Genomic DNA, 15063 nt, shown 5'->3' on the forward strand with positions numbered 1-15063 from the left:
AAGGAGAGAGCGGGCTGCTTCTTCAACATCCTGGGGGAGGAGCCCCATCTCTGGGGCCCAAAAGAAAATCTCACGCCTGCCTCCCAGAAGCCCTAGACCTTATGTAAACGAGGGGAGTCCTCAGGCAAAGGCAGACTCTGCCTGCCTTTTGGCCAATGTCACATGGCCTGCGGTCTGGAGAAATTTGCATACCCACAATCCCCTGCCAGGTTTCATGACTTTGGATGGGATTGCTTGCAAATAAAGTCATTCTGCCACGGGTTCGGAGCCCGATAGCATTCTCCATTCGCTTCATCTCAAAAAGCGTCATCGTGTGCACTGCTTCACTAAGTCACCCTGAGCTAGTGAGGTGTTGCATTTTTTGCGGCCGCAGTCGGGGCCACTAGAGCGCATACTCTGGTTTCTCTTCAAACCGAATAAATCTTTCGCCTTTTACTAAAGATTTCCGTGGAGAGGAACATTAAAGAGTTTCACTCAATTTTTTGAAGCCCTGCCAAGTGCAGGGTTACCTATGCTGGTTAAAAAGAAACAGAGCAAATGAAAGCGCAAAGCCTGCTTTTCAGCTGTTGGCTTGCACCCCCCAGCTGTCAGTCAGCCTTTGCAGGGGTCCTCGCAGCACAGCCAGGCTGATGCCTTGCAGTGGTAGCCAGAGGGGGGAGCCTTTAGCTAATGCTTGCTGCTGTCGCCACCTGCTGGTGAGCCAGCAGAGGCTGGCTGCAAGCTAGCATCCAGGAGGATATGGCCCCAGTGGGCAGGGGTTTGGGCCCGGGCCCCGATCGGCTGACGAACGCCTGACAAACGCCGTTCTTTGCCCGCTGGCAGCCCAGGAGGCCCAGCACCCGTGCAAGACAGGGTGAGGGCGGAAAATGACCCCTGTGTCCTGAGAAAGGAGAGAGCGGGCTGCTTCTTCAACATCCTGGGGGAGGAGCCCCATCTCTGGGGCCCAAAAGAAAATCTCACGCCTGCCTCCCAGAAGCCCTAGACCTTATGTAAACGAGGGGAGTCCTCAGGCAAAGGCAGACTCTGCCTGCCTTTTGGCCAATGTCACATGGCCTGCGGTCTGGAGAAATTTGCATACCCACAATCCCCTGCCAGGTTTCATGACTTTGGATGGGATTGCTTGCAAATAAAGTCATTCTGCCACGGGTTCGGAGCCCGATAGCATTCTCCATTCGCTTCATCTCAAAAAGCGTCATCGTGTGCACTGCTTCACTAAGTCACCCTGAGCTAGTGAGGTGTTGCATTTTTTGCGGCCGCAGTCGGGGCCACCAGAGCGCATACTCTGGTTTCTCTTCAAACCGAATAAATCTTTCGCCTTTTACTAAAGATTTCCGTGGAGAGGAACATTAAAGAGTTTCACTCAATTTTTTGAAGCCCTGCCAAGTGCAGGGTTACCTATGCTGGTTAAAAAAAAAAAGAAACAGAGCAAATGAAAGCGCAAAGCCTGCTTTTCAGCTGTTGGCTTGCACCCCCCAGCTGTCAGTCAGCCTTTGCAGGGGTCCTCGCAGCACAGCCAGGCTGATGCCTTGCAGTGGTAGCCAGAGGGGGGAGCCTTTAGCTAATGCTTGCTGCTGTCGCCACCTGCTGGTGAGCCAGCAGAGGCTGGCTCCAAGCTAGCATCCAGGAGGATATGGCCCCAGTGGGCAGGGGTTTGGGCCCGGGCCCCGATCGGCTGACGAACGCCTGACAAACGCCGTTCTTTGCCCGCTGGCAGCCCAGGAGGCCCAGCACCCGTGCAAGACAGGGTGAGGGCGGAAAATGACCCCTGTGTCCTGAGAAAGGAGAGAGCGGGCTGCTTCTTCAACATCCTGGGGGAGGAGCCCCATCTCTGGGGCCCAAAAGAAAATCTCACGCCTGCCTCCCAGAAGCCCTAGACCTTATGTAAACGAGGGGAGTCCTCAGGCAAAGGCAGACTCTGCCTGCCTTTTGGCCAATGTCACATGGCCTGCGGTCTGGAGAAATTTGCATACCCACAATCCCCTGCCAGGTTTCATGACTTTGGATGGGATTGCTTGCAAATAAAGTCATTCTGCCACGGGTTCGGAGCCCGATAGCATTCTCCATTCGCTTCATCTCAAAAAGCGTCATCGTGTGCACTGCTTCACTAAGTCACCCTGAGCTAGTGAGGTGTTGCATTTTTTGCGGCCGCAGTCGGGGCCACTAGAGTGCATACTCTGGTTTCTCTTCAAACCGAATAAATCTTTCGCCTTTTACTAAAGATTTCCGTGGAGAGGAACATTAAAGAGTTTCACTCAATTTTTTGAAGCCCTGCCAAGTGCAGGGTTACCTATGCTGGTTAAAAAAAAAAAGAAACAGAGCAAATGAAAGCGCAAAGCCTGCTTTTCAGCTGTTGGCTTGCACCCCCCAGCTGTCAGTCAGCCTTTGCAGGGGTCCTCGCAGCACAGCCAGGCTGATGCCTTGCAGTGGTAGCCAGAGGGGGGAGCCTTTAGCTAATGCTTGCTGCTGTCGCCACCTGCTGGTGAGCCAGCAGAGGCTGGCTCCAAGCTAGCATCCAGGAGGATATGGCCCCAGTGGGCAGGGGTTTGGGCCCGGGCCCCGATCGGCTGACGAACGCCTGACAAACGCCGTTCTTTGCCCGCTGGCAGCCCAGGAGGCCCAGCACCCGTGCAAGACAGGGTGAGGGCGGAAAATGATCCCTGTGTCCTGAGAAAGGAGAGAGCGGGCTGCTTCTTCAACATCCTGGGGGAGGAGCCCCATCTCTGGGGCCCAAAAGAAAATCTCACGCCTGCCTCCCAGAAGCCCTAGACCTTATGTAAACGAGGGGAGTCCTCAGGCAAAGGCAGACTCTGCCTACCTTTTGGCCAATGTCACATGGCCTGCGGTCTGGAGAAATTTGCATACCCACAATCCCCTGCCAGGTTTCATGACTTTGGATGGGATTGCTTGCAAATAAAGTCATTCTGCCACGGGTTCGGAGCCCGATAGCATTCTCCATTCGCTTCATCTCAAAAAGCGTCATCGTGTGCACTGCTTCACTAAGTCACCCTGAGCTAGTGAGGTGTTGCATTTTTTGCGGCCGCAGTCGGGGCCACTAGAGCGCATACTCTGGTTTCTCTTCAAACCGAATAAATCTTTCGCCTTTTACTAAAGATTTCCGTGGAGAGGAACATTAAAGAGTTTCACTCAATTTTTTGAAGCCCTGCCAAGTGCAGGGTTACCTATGCTGGTTAAAAAAAAAAAGAAACAGAGCAAATGAAAGCGCAAAGCCTGCTTTTCAGCTGTTGGCTTGCACCCCCCAGCTGTCAGTCAGCCTTTGCAGGGGTCCTCGCAGCACAGCCAGGCTGATGCCTTGCAGTGGTAGCCAGAGGGGGGAGCCTTTAGCTAATGCTTGCTGCTGTCGCCACCTGCTGGTGAGCCAGCAGAGGCTGGCTGCAAGCTAGCATCCAGGAGGATATGGCCCCAGTGGGCAGGGGTTTGGGCCCGGGCCCCGATCGGTTGACGAACGCCTGACAAACGCCGTCCTTTGCCCGGCGGGCAAAAGAACCTGGCAGCCCAGGAGGCCCAGCACCCGTGCAAGACAGGGTGAGGGCGGAAAATGACCCCTGTGTCCTGAGAAAGGAGAGAGCGGGCTGCTTTTTCAACATCCTGGGGGAGGAGCCCCATCTCTGGGGCCCAAAAGAAAATCTCACGCCTGCCTCCCAGAAGCCCTAGACCTTATGTAAACGAGGGGAGTCCTCAGGCAAAGGCAGACTCTGCCTGCCTTTTGGCCAATGTCACATGGCCTGCGGTCTGGAGAAATTTGCATACCCACAATCCCCTGCCAGGTTTCATGACTTTGGATGGGATTGCTTGCAAATAAAGTCATTCTGCCACGGGTTCGGAGCCCGATAGCATTCTCCATTCGCTTCATCTCAAAAAGCGTCATCGTGTGCACTGCTTCACTAAGTCACCCTGAGCTAGTGAGGTGTTGCATTTTTTGCGGCCGCAGTCGGGGCCACTAGAGCGCATACTCTGGTTTCTCTTCAAACCGAATAAATCTTTCGCCTTTTACTAAAGATTTCCGTGGAGAGGAACATTAAAGAGTTTCACTCAATTTTTTGAAGCCCTGCCAAGTGCAGGGTTACCTATGCTGGTTAAAAAGAAACAGAGCAAATGAAAGCGCAAAGCCTGCTTTTCAGCTGTTGGCTTGCACCCCCCAGCTGTCAGTCAGCCTTTGCAGGGGTCCTCGCAGCACAGCCAGGCTGATGCCTTGCAGTGGTAGCCAGAGGGGGGAGCCTTTAGCTAATGCTTGCCGCTGTCGCCACCTGCTGGTGAGCCAGCAGAGGCTGGCTGCAAGCTAGCATCCAGGAGGATATGGCCCCAGTGGGCAGGGGTTTGGGCCCGGGCCCCGATCGGCTGACGAACGCCTGACAAACGCCGTCCTTTGCCCGCTGGCAGCCCAGGAGGCCCAGCACCCGTGCAAGACAGGGTGAGGGCGGAAAATGACCCCTGTGTCCTGAGAAAGGAGAGAGCGGGCTGCTTCTTCAACATCCTGGGGGAGGAGCCCCATCTCTGGGGCCCAAAAGAAAATCTCACGCCTGCCTCCCAGAAGCCCTAGACCTTATGTAAACGAGGGGAGTCCTCAGGCAAAGGCAGACTCTGCCTGCCTTTTGGCCAATGTCACATGGCCTGCGGTCTGGAGAAATTTGCATACCCACAATCCCCTGCCAGGTTTCATGACTTTGGATGGGATTGCTTGCAAATAAAGTCATTCTGCCACGGGTTCGGAGCCCGATAGCATTCTCCATTCGCTTCATCTCAAAAAGCGTCATCGTGTGCACTGCTTCACTAAGTCACCCTGAGCTAGTGAGGTGTTGCATTTTTTGCGGCCGCAGTCGGGGCCACCAGAGCGCATACTCTGGTTTCTCTTCAAACCGAATAAATCTTTCGCCTTTTACTAAAGATTTCCGTGGAGAGGAACATTAAAGAGTTTCACTCAATTTTTTGAAGCCCTGCCAAGTGCAGGGTTACCTATGCTGGTTAAAAAAAAAAAGAAACAGAGCAAATGAAAGCGCAAAGCCTGCTTTTCAGCTGTTGGCTTGCACCCCCCAGCTGTCAGTCAGCCTTTGCAGGGGTCCTCGCAGCACAGCCAGGCTGATGCCTTGCAGTGGTAGCCAGAGGGGGGAGCCTTTAGCTAATGCTTGCTGCTGTCGCCACCTGCTGGTGAGCCAGCAGAGGCTGGCTCCAAGCTAGCATCCAGGAGGATATGGCCCCAGTGGGCAGGGGTTTGGGCCCGGGCCCCGATCGGCTGACGAACGCCTGACAAACGCCGTTCTTTGCCCGCTGGCAGCCCAGGAGGCCCAGCACCCGTGCAAGACAGGGTGAGGGCGGAAAATGACCCCTGTGTCCTGAGAAAGGAGAGAGCGGGCTGCTTCTTCAACATCCTGGGGGAGGAGCCCCATCTCTGGGGCCCAAAAGAAAATCTCACGCCTGCCTCCCAGAAGCCCTAGACCTTATGTAAACGAGGGGAGTCCTCAGGCAAAGGCAGACTCTGCCTGCCTTTTGGCCAATGTCACATGGCCTGCGGTCTGGAGAAATTTGCATACCCACAATCCCCTGCCAGGTTTCATGACTTTGGATGGGATTGCTTGCAAATAAAGTCATTCTGCCACGGGTTCGGAGCCCGATAGCATTCTCCATTCGCTTCATCTCAAAAAGCGTCATCGTGTGCACTGCTTCACTAAGTCACCCTGAGCTAGTGAGGTGTTGCATTTTTTGCGGCCGCAGTCGGGGCCACTAGAGTGCATACTCTGGTTTCTCTTCAAACCGAATAAATCTTTCGCCTTTTACTAAAGATTTCCGTGGAGAGGAACATTAAAGAGTTTCACTCAATTTTTTGAAGCCCTGCCAAGTGCAGGGTTACCTATGCTGGTTAAAAAAAAAAAGAAACAGAGCAAATGAAAGCGCAAAGCCTGCTTTTCAGCTGTTGGCTTGCACCCCCCAGCTGTCAGTCAGCCTTTGCAGGGGTCCTCGCAGCACAGCCAGGCTGATGCCTTGCAGTGGTAGCCAGAGGGGGGAGCCTTTAGCTAATGCTTGCTGCTGTCGCCACCTGCTGGTGAGCCAGCAGAGGCTGGCTCCAAGCTAGCATCCAGGAGGATATGGCCCCAGTGGGCAGGGGTTTGGGCCCGGGCCCCGATCGGCTGACGAACGCCTGACAAACGCCGTTCTTTGCCCGCTGGCAGCCCAGGAGGCCCAGCACCCGTGCAAGACAGGGTGAGGGCGGAAAATGATCCCTGTGTCCTGAGAAAGGAGAGAGCGGGCTGCTTCTTCAACATCCTGGGGGAGGAGCCCCATCTCTGGGGCCCAAAAGAAAATCTCACGCCTGCCTCCCAGAAGCCCTAGACCTTATGTAAACGAGGGGAGTCCTCAGGCAAAGGCAGACTCTGCCTACCTTTTGGCCAATGTCACATGGCCTGCGGTCTGGAGAAATTTGCATACCCACAATCCCCTGCCAGGTTTCATGACTTTGGATGGGATTGCTTGCAAATAAAGTCATTCTGCCACGGGTTCGGAGCCCGATAGCATTCTCCATTCGCTTCATCTCAAAAAGCGTCATCGTGTGCACTGCTTCACTAAGTCACCCTGAGCTAGTGAGGTGTTGCATTTTTTGCGGCCGCAGTCGGGGCCACTAGAGCGCATACTCTGGTTTCTCTTCAAACCGAATAAATCTTTCGCCTTTTACTAAAGATTTCCGTGGAGAGGAACATTAAAGAGTTTCACTCAATTTTTTGAAGCCCTGCCAAGTGCAGGGTTACCTATGCTGGTTAAAAAGAAACAGAGCAAATGAAAGCGCAAAGCCTGCTTTTCAGCTGTTGGCTTGCACCCCCCAGCTGTCAGTCAGCCTTTGCAGGGGTCCTCGCAGCACAGCCAGGCTGATGCCTTGCAGTGGTAGCCAGAGGGGGGAGCCTTTAGCTAATGCTTGCCGCTGTCGCCACCTGCTGGTGAGCCAGCAGAGGCTGGCTCCAAGCTAGCATCCAGGAGGATATGGCCCCAGTGGGCAGGGGTTTGGGCCCGGGCCCCGATCGGCTGACGAACGCCTGACAAACGCCGTCCTTTGCCCGCTGGCAGCCCAGGAGGCCCAGCACCCGTGCAAGACAGGGTGAGGGCGGAAAATGACCCCTGTGTCCTGAGAAAGGAGAGAGCGGGCTGCTTCTTCAACATCCTGGGGGAGGAGCCCCATCTCTGGGGCCCAAAAGAAAATCTCACGCCTGCCTCCCAGAAGCCCTAGACCTTATGTAAACGAGGGGAGTCCTCAGGCAAAGGCAGACTCTGCCTGCCTTTTGGCCAATGTCACATGGCCTGCGGTCTGGAGAAATTTGCATACCCACAATCCCCTGCCAGGTTTCATGACTTTGGATGGGATTGCTTGCAAATAAAGTCATTCTGCCACGGGTTCGGAGCCCGATAGCATTCTCCATTCGCTTCATCTCAAAAAGCGTCATCGTGTGCACTGCTTCACTAAGTCACCCTGAGCTAGTGAGGTGTTGCATTTTTTGCGGCCGCAGTCGGGGCCACTAGAGCGCATACTCTGGTTTCTCTTCAAACCGAATAAATCTTTCGCCTTTTACTAAAGATTTCCGTGGAGAGGAACATTAAAGAGTTTCACTCAATTTTTTGAAGCCCTGCCAAGTGCAGGGTTACCTATGCTGGTTAAAAAGAAACAGAGCAAATGAAAGCGCAAAGCCTGCTTTTCAGCTGTTGGCTTGCACCCCCCAGCTGTCAGTCAGCCTTTGCAGGGGTCCTCGCAGCACAGCCAGGCTGATGCCTTGCAGTGGTAGCCAGAGGGGGGAGCCTTTAGCTAATGCTTGCTGCTGTCGCCACCTGCTGGTGAGCCAGCAGAGGCTGGCTGCAAGCTAGCATCCAGGAGGATATGGCCCCAGTGGGCAGGGGTTTGGGCCCGGGCCCCGATCGGCTGACGAACGCCTGACAAACGCCGTTCTTTGCCCGCTGGCAGCCCAGGAGGCCCAGCACCCGTGCAAGACAGGGTGAGGGCGGAAAATGACCCCTGTGTCCTGAGAAAGGAGAGAGCGGGCTGCTTCTTCAACATCCTGGGGGAGGAGCCCCATCTCTGGGGCCCAAAAGAAAATCTCACGCCTGCCTCCCAGAAGCCCTAGACCTTATGTAAACGAGGGGAGTCCTCAGGCAAAGGCAGACTCTGCCTGCCTTTTGGCCAATGTCACATGGCCTGCGGTCTGGAGAAATTTGCATACCCACAATCCCCTGCCAGGTTTCATGACTTTGGATGGGATTGCTTGCAAATAAAGTCATTCTGCCACGGGTTCGGAGCCCGATAGCATTCTCCATTCGCTTCATCTCAAAAAGCGTCATCGTGTGCACTGCTTCACTAAGTCACCCTGAGCTAGTGAGGTGTTGCATTTTTTGCGGCCGCAGTCGGGGCCACCAGAGCGCATACTCTGGTTTCTCTTCAAACCGAATAAATCTTTCGCCTTTTACTAAAGATTTCCGTGGAGAGGAACATTAAAGAGTTTCACTCAATTTTTTGAAGCCCTGCCAAGTGCAGGGTTACCTATGCTGGTTAAAAAAAAAAAGAAACAGAGCAAATGAAAGCGCAAAGCCTGCTTTTCAGCTGTTGGCTTGCACCCCCCAGCTGTCAGTCAGCCTTTGCAGGGGTCCTCGCAGCACAGCCAGGCTGATGCCTTGCAGTGGTAGCCAGAGGGGGGAGCCTTTAGCTAATGCTTGCTGCTGTCGCCACCTGCTGGTGAGCCAGCAGAGGCTGGCTCCAAGCTAGCATCCAGGAGGATATGGCCCCAGTGGGCAGGGGTTTGGGCCCGGGCCCCGATCGGCTGACGAACGCCTGACAAACGCCGTTCTTTGCCCGCTGGCAGCCCAGGAGGCCCAGCACCCGTGCAAGACAGGGTGAGGGCGGAAAATGACCCCTGTGTCCTGAGAAAGGAGAGAGCGGGCTGCTTCTTCAACATCCTGGGGGAGGAGCCCCATCTCTGGGGCCCAAAAGAAAATCTCACGCCTGCCTCCCAGAAGCCCTAGACCTTATGTAAACGAGGGGAGTCCTCAGGCAAAGGCAGACTCTGCCTGCCTTTTGGCCAATGTCACATGGCCTGCGGTCTGGAGAAATTTGCATACCCACAATCCCCTGCCAGGTTTCATGACTTTGGATGGGATTGCTTGCAAATAAAGTCATTCTGCCACGGGTTCGGAGCCCGATAGCATTCTCCATTCGCTTCATCTCAAAAAGCGTCATCGTGTGCACTGCTTCACTAAGTCACCCTGAGCTAGTGAGGTGTTGCATTTTTTGCGGCCGCAGTCGGGGCCACTAGAGTGCATACTCTGGTTTCTCTTCAAACCGAATAAATCTTTCGCCTTTTACTAAAGATTTCCGTGGAGAGGAACATTAAAGAGTTTCACTCAATTTTTTGAAGCCCTGCCAAGTGCAGGGTTACCTATGCTGGTTAAAAAAAAAAAGAAACAGAGCAAATGAAAGCGCAAAGCCTGCTTTTCAGCTGTTGGCTTGCACCCCCCAGCTGTCAGTCAGCCTTTGCAGGGGTCCTCGCAGCACAGCCAGGCTGATGCCTTGCAGTGGTAGCCAGAGGGGGGAGCCTTTAGCTAATGCTTGCTGCTGTCGCCACCTGCTGGTGAGCCAGCAGAGGCTGGCTCCAAGCTAGCATCCAGGAGGATATGGCCCCAGTGGGCAGGGGTTTGGGCCCGGGCCCCGATCGGCTGACGAACACCTGACAAACGCCGTTCTTTGCCCGCTGGCAGCCCAGGAGGCCCAGCACCCGTGCAAGACAGGGTGAGGGCGGAAAATGATCCCTGTGTCCTGAGAAAGGAGAGAGCGGGCTGCTTCTTCAACATCCTGGGGGAGGAGCCCCATCTCTGGGGCCCAAAAGAAAATCTCACGCCTGCCTCCCAGAAGCCCTAGACCTTATGTAAACGAGGGGAGTCCTCAGGCAAAGGCAGACTCTGCCTACCTTTTGGCCAATGTCACATGGCCTGCGGTCTGGAGAAATTTGCATACCCACAATCCCCTGCCAGGTTTCATGACTTTGGATGGGATTGCTTGCAAATAAAGTCATTCTGCCACGGGTTCGGAGCCCGATAGCATTCTCCATTCGCTTCATCTCAAAAAGCGTCATCGTGTGCACTGCTTCACTAAGTCACCCTGAGCTAGTGAGGTGTTGCATTTTTTGCGGCCGCAGTCGGGGCCACTAGAGCGCATACTCTGGTTTCTCTTCAAACCGAATAAATCTTTCGCCTTTTACTAAAGATTTCCGTGGAGAGGAACATTAAAGAGTTTCACTCAATTTTTTGAAGCCCTGCCAAGTGCAGGGTTACCTATGCTGGTTAAAAAAAAAAAGAAACAGAGCAAATGAAAGCGCAAAGCCTGCTTTTCAGCTGTTGGCTTGCACCCCCCAGCTGTCAGTCAGCCTTTGCAGGGGTCCTCGCAGCACAGCCAGGCTGATGCCTTGCAGTGGTAGCCAGAGGGGGGAGCCTTTAGCTAATGCTTGCTGCTGTCGCCACCTGCTGGTGAGCCAGCAGAGGCTGGCTGCAAGCTAGCATCCAGGAGGATATGGCCCCAGTGGGCAGGGGTTTGGGCCCGGGCCCCGATCGGTTGACGAACGCCTGACAAACGCCGTCCTTTGCCCGGCGGGCAAAAGAACCTGGCAGCCCAGGAGGCCCAGCACCCGTGCAAGACAGGGTGAGGGCGGAAAATGACCCCTGTGTCCTGAGAAAGGAGAGAGCGGGCTGCTTTTTCAACATCCTGGGGGAGGAGCCCCATCTCTGGGGCCCAAAAGAAAATCTCACGCCTGCCTCCCAGAAGCCCTAGACCTTATGTAAACGAGGGGAGTCCTCAGGCAAAGGCAGACTCTGCCTGCCTTTTGGCCAATGTCACATGGCCTGCGGTCTGGAGAAATTTGCATACCCACAATCCCCTGCCAGGTTTCATGACTTTGGATGGGATTGCTTGCAAATAAAGTCATTCTGCCACGGGTTCGGAGCCCGATAGCATTCTCCATTCGCTTCATCTCAAAAAGCGTCATCGTGTGCACTGCTTCACTAAGTCACCCTGAGCTAGTGAGGTGTTGCATTTTTTGCGGCCGCAGTCGGGGCCACTAGAGCGCATACTCTGGTTTCTCTTCAAACCGAATAAATCTTTCGCCTTTTACTAAAGATTTCCGTGGAGAGGAACATTAAAGAGTTTCACTCAATTTTTTGAAGCCCTGCCAAGTGCAGGGTTACCTATGCTGGTTAAAAAGAAACAGAGCAAATGAAAGCGCAAAGCCTGCTTTTCAGCTGTTGGCTTGCACCCCCCAGCTGTCAGTCAGCCTTTGCAGGGGTCCTCGCAGCACAGCCAGGCTGATGCCTTGCAGTGGTAGCCAGAGGGGGGAGCCTTTAGCTAATGCTTGCCGCTGTCGCCACCTGCTGGTGAGCCAGCAGAGGCTGGCTCCAAGCTAGCATCCAGGAGGATATGGCCCCAGTGGGCAGGGGTTTGGGCCCGGGCCCCGATCGGCTGACGAACGCCTGACAAACGCCGTCCTTTGCCCGCTGGCAGCCCAGGAGGCCCAGCACCCGTGCAAGACAGGGTGAGGGCGGAAAATGACCCCTGTGTCCTGAGAAAGGAGAGAGCGGGCTGCTTCTTCAACATCCTGGGGGAGGAGCCCCATCTCTGGGGCCCAAAAGAAAATCTCACGCCTGCCTCCCAGAAGCCCTAGACCTTATGTAAACGAGGGGAGTCCTCAGGCAAAGGCAGACTCTGCCTGCCTTTTGGCCAATGTCACATGGCCTGCGGTCTGGAGAAATTTGCATACCCACAATCCCCTGCCAGGTTTCATGACTTTGGATGGGATTGCTTGCAAATAAAGTCATTCTGCCACGGGTTCGGAGCCCGATAGCATTCTCCATTCGCTTCATCTCAAAAAGCGTCATCGTGTGCACTGCTTCACTAAGTCACCCTGAGCTAGTGAGGTGTTGCATTTTTTGCGGCCGCAGTCGGGGCCACTAGAGCGCATACTCTGGTTTCTCTTCAAACCGAATAAATCTTTCGCCTTTTACTAAAGATTTCCGTGGAGAGGAACATTAAAGAGTTTCACTCAATTTTTTGAAGCCCTGCCAAGTGCAGGGTTACCTATGCTGGTTAAAAAGAAACAGAGCAAATGAAAGCGCAAAGCCTGCTTTTCAGCTGTTGGCTTGCACCCCCCAGCTGTCAGTCAGCCTTTGCAGGGGTCCTCGCAGCACAGCCAGGCTGATGCCTTGCAGTGGTAGCCAGAGGGGGGAGCCTTTAGCTAATGCTTGCTGCTGTCGCCACCTGCTGGTGAGCCAGCAGAGGCTGGCTGCAAGCTAGCATCCAGGAGGATATGGCCCCAGTGGGCAGGGGTTTGGGCCCGGGCCCCGATCGGCTGACGAACGCCTGACAAACGCCGTTCTTTGCCCGCTGGCAGCCCAGGAGGCCCAGCACCCGTGCAAGACAGGGTGAGGGCGGAAAATGACCCCTGTGTCCTGAGAAAGGAGAGAGCGGGCTGCTTCTTCAACATCCTGGGGGAGGAGCCCCATCTCTGGGGCCCAAAAGAAAATCTCACGCCTGCCTCCCAGAAGCCCTAGACCTTATGTAAACGAGGGGAGTCCTCAGGCAAAGGCAGACTCTGCCTGCCTTTTGGCCAATGTCACATGGCCTGCGGTCTGGAGAAATTTGCATACCCACAATCCCCTGCCAGGTTTCATGACTTTGGATGGGATTGCTTGCAAATAAAGTCATTCTGCCACGGGTTCGGAGCCCGATAGCATTCTCCATTCGCTTCATCTCAAAAAGCGTCATCGTGTGCACTGCTTCACTAAGTCACCCTGAGCTAGTGAGGTGTTGCATTTTTTGCGGCCGCAGTCGGGGCCACCAGAGCGCATACTCTGGTTTCTCTTCAAACCGAATAAATCTTTCGCCTTTTACTAAAGATTTCCGTGGAGAGGAACATTAAAGAGTTTCACTCAATTTTTTGAAGCCCTGCCAAGTGCAGGGTTACCTATGCTGGTTAAAAAAAAAAAGAAACAGAGCAAATGAAAGCGCAAAGCCTGCTTTTCAGCTGTTGGCTTGCACCCCCCAGCTGTCAGTCAGCCTTTGCAGGGGTCCTCGCAGCACAGCCAGGCTGATGCCTTGCAGTGGTAGCCAGAGGGGGGAGCCTTTAGCTAATGCTTGCTGCTGTCGCCACCTGCTGGTGAGCCAGCAGAGGCTGGCTCCAAGCTAGCATCCAGGAGGATATGGCCCCAGTGGGCAGGGGTTTGGGCCCGGGCCCCGATCGGCTGACGAACGCCTGACAAACGCCGTTCTTTGCCCGCTGGCAGCCCAGGAGGCCCAGCACCCGTGCAAGACAGGGTGAGGGCGGAAAATGACCCCTGTGTCCTGAGAAAGGAGAGAGCGGGCTGCTTTTTCAACATCCTGGGGGAGGAGCCCCATCTCTGGGGCCCAAAAGAAAATCTCACGCCTGCCTCCCAGAAGCCCTAGACCTTATGTAAACGAGGGGAGTCCTCAGGCAAAGGCAGACTCTGCCTGCCTTTTGGCCAATGTCACATGGCCTGCGGTCTGGAGAAATTTGCATACCCACAATCCCCTGCCAGGTTTCATGACTTTGGATGGGATTGCTTGCAAATAAAGTCATTCTGCCACGGGTTCGGAGCCCGATAGCATTCTCCATTCGCTTCATCTCAAAAAGCGTCATCGTGTGCACTGCTTCACTAAGTCACCCTGAGCTAGTGAGGTGTTGCATTTTTTGCGGCCGCAGTCGGGGCCACTAGAGCGCATACTCTGGTTTCTCTTCAAACCGAATAAATCTTTCGCCTTTTACTAAAGATTTCCGTGGAGAGGAACATTAAAGAGTTTCACTCAATTTTTTGAAGCCCTGCCAAGTGCAGGGTTACCTATGCTGGTTAAAAAAAAAAAGAAACAGAGCAAATGAAAGCGCAAAGCCTGCTTTTCAGCTGTTGGCTTGCACCCCCCAGCTGTCAGTCAGCCTTTGCAGGGGTCCTCGCAGCACAGCCAGGCTGATGCTTTGCAGTGGTAGCCAGAGGGGGGAGCCTTTAGCTAATGCTTGCTGCTGTCGCCACCTGCTGGTGAGCCAGCAGAGGCTGGCTCCAAGCTAGCATCCAGGAGGATATGGCCCCAGTGGGCAGGGGTTTGGGCCCGGGCCCCGATCGGCTGACGAACGCCTGACAAACGCCGTTCTTTGCCCGCTGGCAGCCCAGGAGGCCCAGCACCCGTGCAAGACAGGGTGAGGGCGGAAAATGATCCCTGTGTCCTGAGAAAGGAGAGAGCGGGCTGCTTCTTCAACATCCTGGGGGAGGAGCCCCATCTCTGGGGCCCAAAAGAAAATCTCACGCCTGCCTCCCAGAAGCCCTAGACCTTATGTAAACGAGGGGAGTCCTCAGGCAAAGGCAGACTCTGCCTGCCTTTTGGCCAATGTCACATGGCCTGCGGTCTGGAGAAATTTGCATACCCACAATCCCCTGCCAGGTTTCATGACTTTGGATGGGATTGCTTGCAAATAAAGTCATTCTGCCACGGGTTCGGAGCCCGATAGCATTCTCCATTCGCTTCATCTCAAAAAGCGTCATCGTGTGCACTGCTTCACTAAGTCACCCTGAGCTAGTGAGGTGTTGCATTTTTTGCGGCCGCAGTCGGGGCCACTAGAGCGCATACTCTGGTTTCTCTTCAAACCGAATAAATCTTTCGCCTTTTACTAAAGATTTCCGTGGAGAGGAACATTAAAGAGCTTCACTCAATTTTTTGAAGCCCTGCCAAGTGCAGGGTTACCTATGCTGGTTAAAAAGAAACAGAGCAAATGAAAGCGCAAAGCCTGCTTTTCAGCTGTTGGCTTGCACCCCCCAGCTGTCAGTCAGCCTTTGCAGGGGTCCTCGCAGCACAGCCAGGCTGATGCCTTGCAGTGGTAGCCAGAGGGGGGAGCCTTTAGCTAATGCTTGCCGCTGTCGCCACCTGCTGGTGAGCCAGCAGAGGCTGGCTCCAAGCTAGCATCCAGGAGGATATGGCCCCAGTGGGCAGGGGTTTGGGCCCGGGCCCCGATCGGCTGACGAACGCCTGACAAA

General features: G+C 54.6%; 17 non-coding genes across 17 annotated transcripts; all 17 read left to right on the forward strand.

Annotated features, from left to right (window-relative positions):
- Positions 1-391: 391 nt before the first annotated feature.
- Positions 392-507, forward strand: LOC138565626 (U5 spliceosomal RNA). The gene has a single exon (XR_011301459.1). It is a non-coding gene; the product is annotated as a U5 spliceosomal RNA (small nuclear RNA).
- A 770-nt stretch (positions 508-1277) lies between these two features.
- Positions 1278-1393, forward strand: LOC138565627 (U5 spliceosomal RNA). Its single transcript, XR_011301460.1, has one exon. It is a non-coding gene; the product is annotated as a U5 spliceosomal RNA (small nuclear RNA).
- Positions 1394-2169: 776 nt separating this feature from the next.
- Positions 2170-2285, forward strand: LOC138565629 (U5 spliceosomal RNA). Its single transcript, XR_011301461.1, has one exon. It is a non-coding gene; the product is annotated as a U5 spliceosomal RNA (small nuclear RNA).
- A 776-nt stretch (positions 2286-3061) lies between these two features.
- LOC138565630 (U5 spliceosomal RNA) lies at positions 3062-3177 on the forward strand. Its single transcript, XR_011301462.1, has one exon. It is a non-coding gene; the product is annotated as a U5 spliceosomal RNA (small nuclear RNA).
- Positions 3178-3967: 790 nt separating this feature from the next.
- Positions 3968-4083, forward strand: LOC138565631 (U5 spliceosomal RNA). Its single transcript, XR_011301463.1, has one exon. It is a non-coding gene; the product is annotated as a U5 spliceosomal RNA (small nuclear RNA).
- A 770-nt stretch (positions 4084-4853) lies between these two features.
- On the forward strand, positions 4854-4969 carry LOC138565633 (U5 spliceosomal RNA). Its single transcript, XR_011301465.1, has one exon. It is a non-coding gene; the product is annotated as a U5 spliceosomal RNA (small nuclear RNA).
- A 776-nt stretch (positions 4970-5745) lies between these two features.
- LOC138565634 (U5 spliceosomal RNA) lies at positions 5746-5861 on the forward strand. The gene has a single exon (XR_011301466.1). It is a non-coding gene; the product is annotated as a U5 spliceosomal RNA (small nuclear RNA).
- A 776-nt stretch (positions 5862-6637) lies between these two features.
- LOC138565635 (U5 spliceosomal RNA) lies at positions 6638-6753 on the forward strand. Its single transcript, XR_011301467.1, has one exon. It is a non-coding gene; the product is annotated as a U5 spliceosomal RNA (small nuclear RNA).
- Positions 6754-7523: 770 nt separating this feature from the next.
- On the forward strand, positions 7524-7639 carry LOC138565636 (U5 spliceosomal RNA). Its single transcript, XR_011301468.1, has one exon. It is a non-coding gene; the product is annotated as a U5 spliceosomal RNA (small nuclear RNA).
- A 770-nt stretch (positions 7640-8409) lies between these two features.
- Positions 8410-8525, forward strand: LOC138565637 (U5 spliceosomal RNA). The gene has a single exon (XR_011301469.1). It is a non-coding gene; the product is annotated as a U5 spliceosomal RNA (small nuclear RNA).
- Positions 8526-9301: 776 nt separating this feature from the next.
- Positions 9302-9417, forward strand: LOC138565639 (U5 spliceosomal RNA). The gene has a single exon (XR_011301471.1). It is a non-coding gene; the product is annotated as a U5 spliceosomal RNA (small nuclear RNA).
- Positions 9418-10193: 776 nt separating this feature from the next.
- On the forward strand, positions 10194-10309 carry LOC138565640 (U5 spliceosomal RNA). Its single transcript, XR_011301472.1, has one exon. It is a non-coding gene; the product is annotated as a U5 spliceosomal RNA (small nuclear RNA).
- A 790-nt stretch (positions 10310-11099) lies between these two features.
- Positions 11100-11215, forward strand: LOC138565641 (U5 spliceosomal RNA). Its single transcript, XR_011301473.1, has one exon. It is a non-coding gene; the product is annotated as a U5 spliceosomal RNA (small nuclear RNA).
- A 770-nt stretch (positions 11216-11985) lies between these two features.
- On the forward strand, positions 11986-12101 carry LOC138565642 (U5 spliceosomal RNA). Its single transcript, XR_011301474.1, has one exon. It is a non-coding gene; the product is annotated as a U5 spliceosomal RNA (small nuclear RNA).
- A 770-nt stretch (positions 12102-12871) lies between these two features.
- On the forward strand, positions 12872-12987 carry LOC138565643 (U5 spliceosomal RNA). Its single transcript, XR_011301475.1, has one exon. It is a non-coding gene; the product is annotated as a U5 spliceosomal RNA (small nuclear RNA).
- Positions 12988-13763: 776 nt separating this feature from the next.
- On the forward strand, positions 13764-13879 carry LOC138565645 (U5 spliceosomal RNA). The gene has a single exon (XR_011301476.1). It is a non-coding gene; the product is annotated as a U5 spliceosomal RNA (small nuclear RNA).
- A 776-nt stretch (positions 13880-14655) lies between these two features.
- LOC138565013 (U5 spliceosomal RNA) lies at positions 14656-14771 on the forward strand. Its single transcript, XR_011300934.1, has one exon. It is a non-coding gene; the product is annotated as a U5 spliceosomal RNA (small nuclear RNA).
- Positions 14772-15063: the final 292 nt, after the last annotated feature.

Source organism: Ambystoma mexicanum, chromosome 1q (assembly GCF_040938575.1).
Source record: "Ambystoma mexicanum isolate Mex_15411 chromosome 1q, UKY_AmexF1_1, whole genome shotgun sequence".
Lineage (NCBI taxonomy): Eukaryota > Metazoa > Chordata > Amphibia > Caudata > Ambystomatidae > Ambystoma > Ambystoma mexicanum.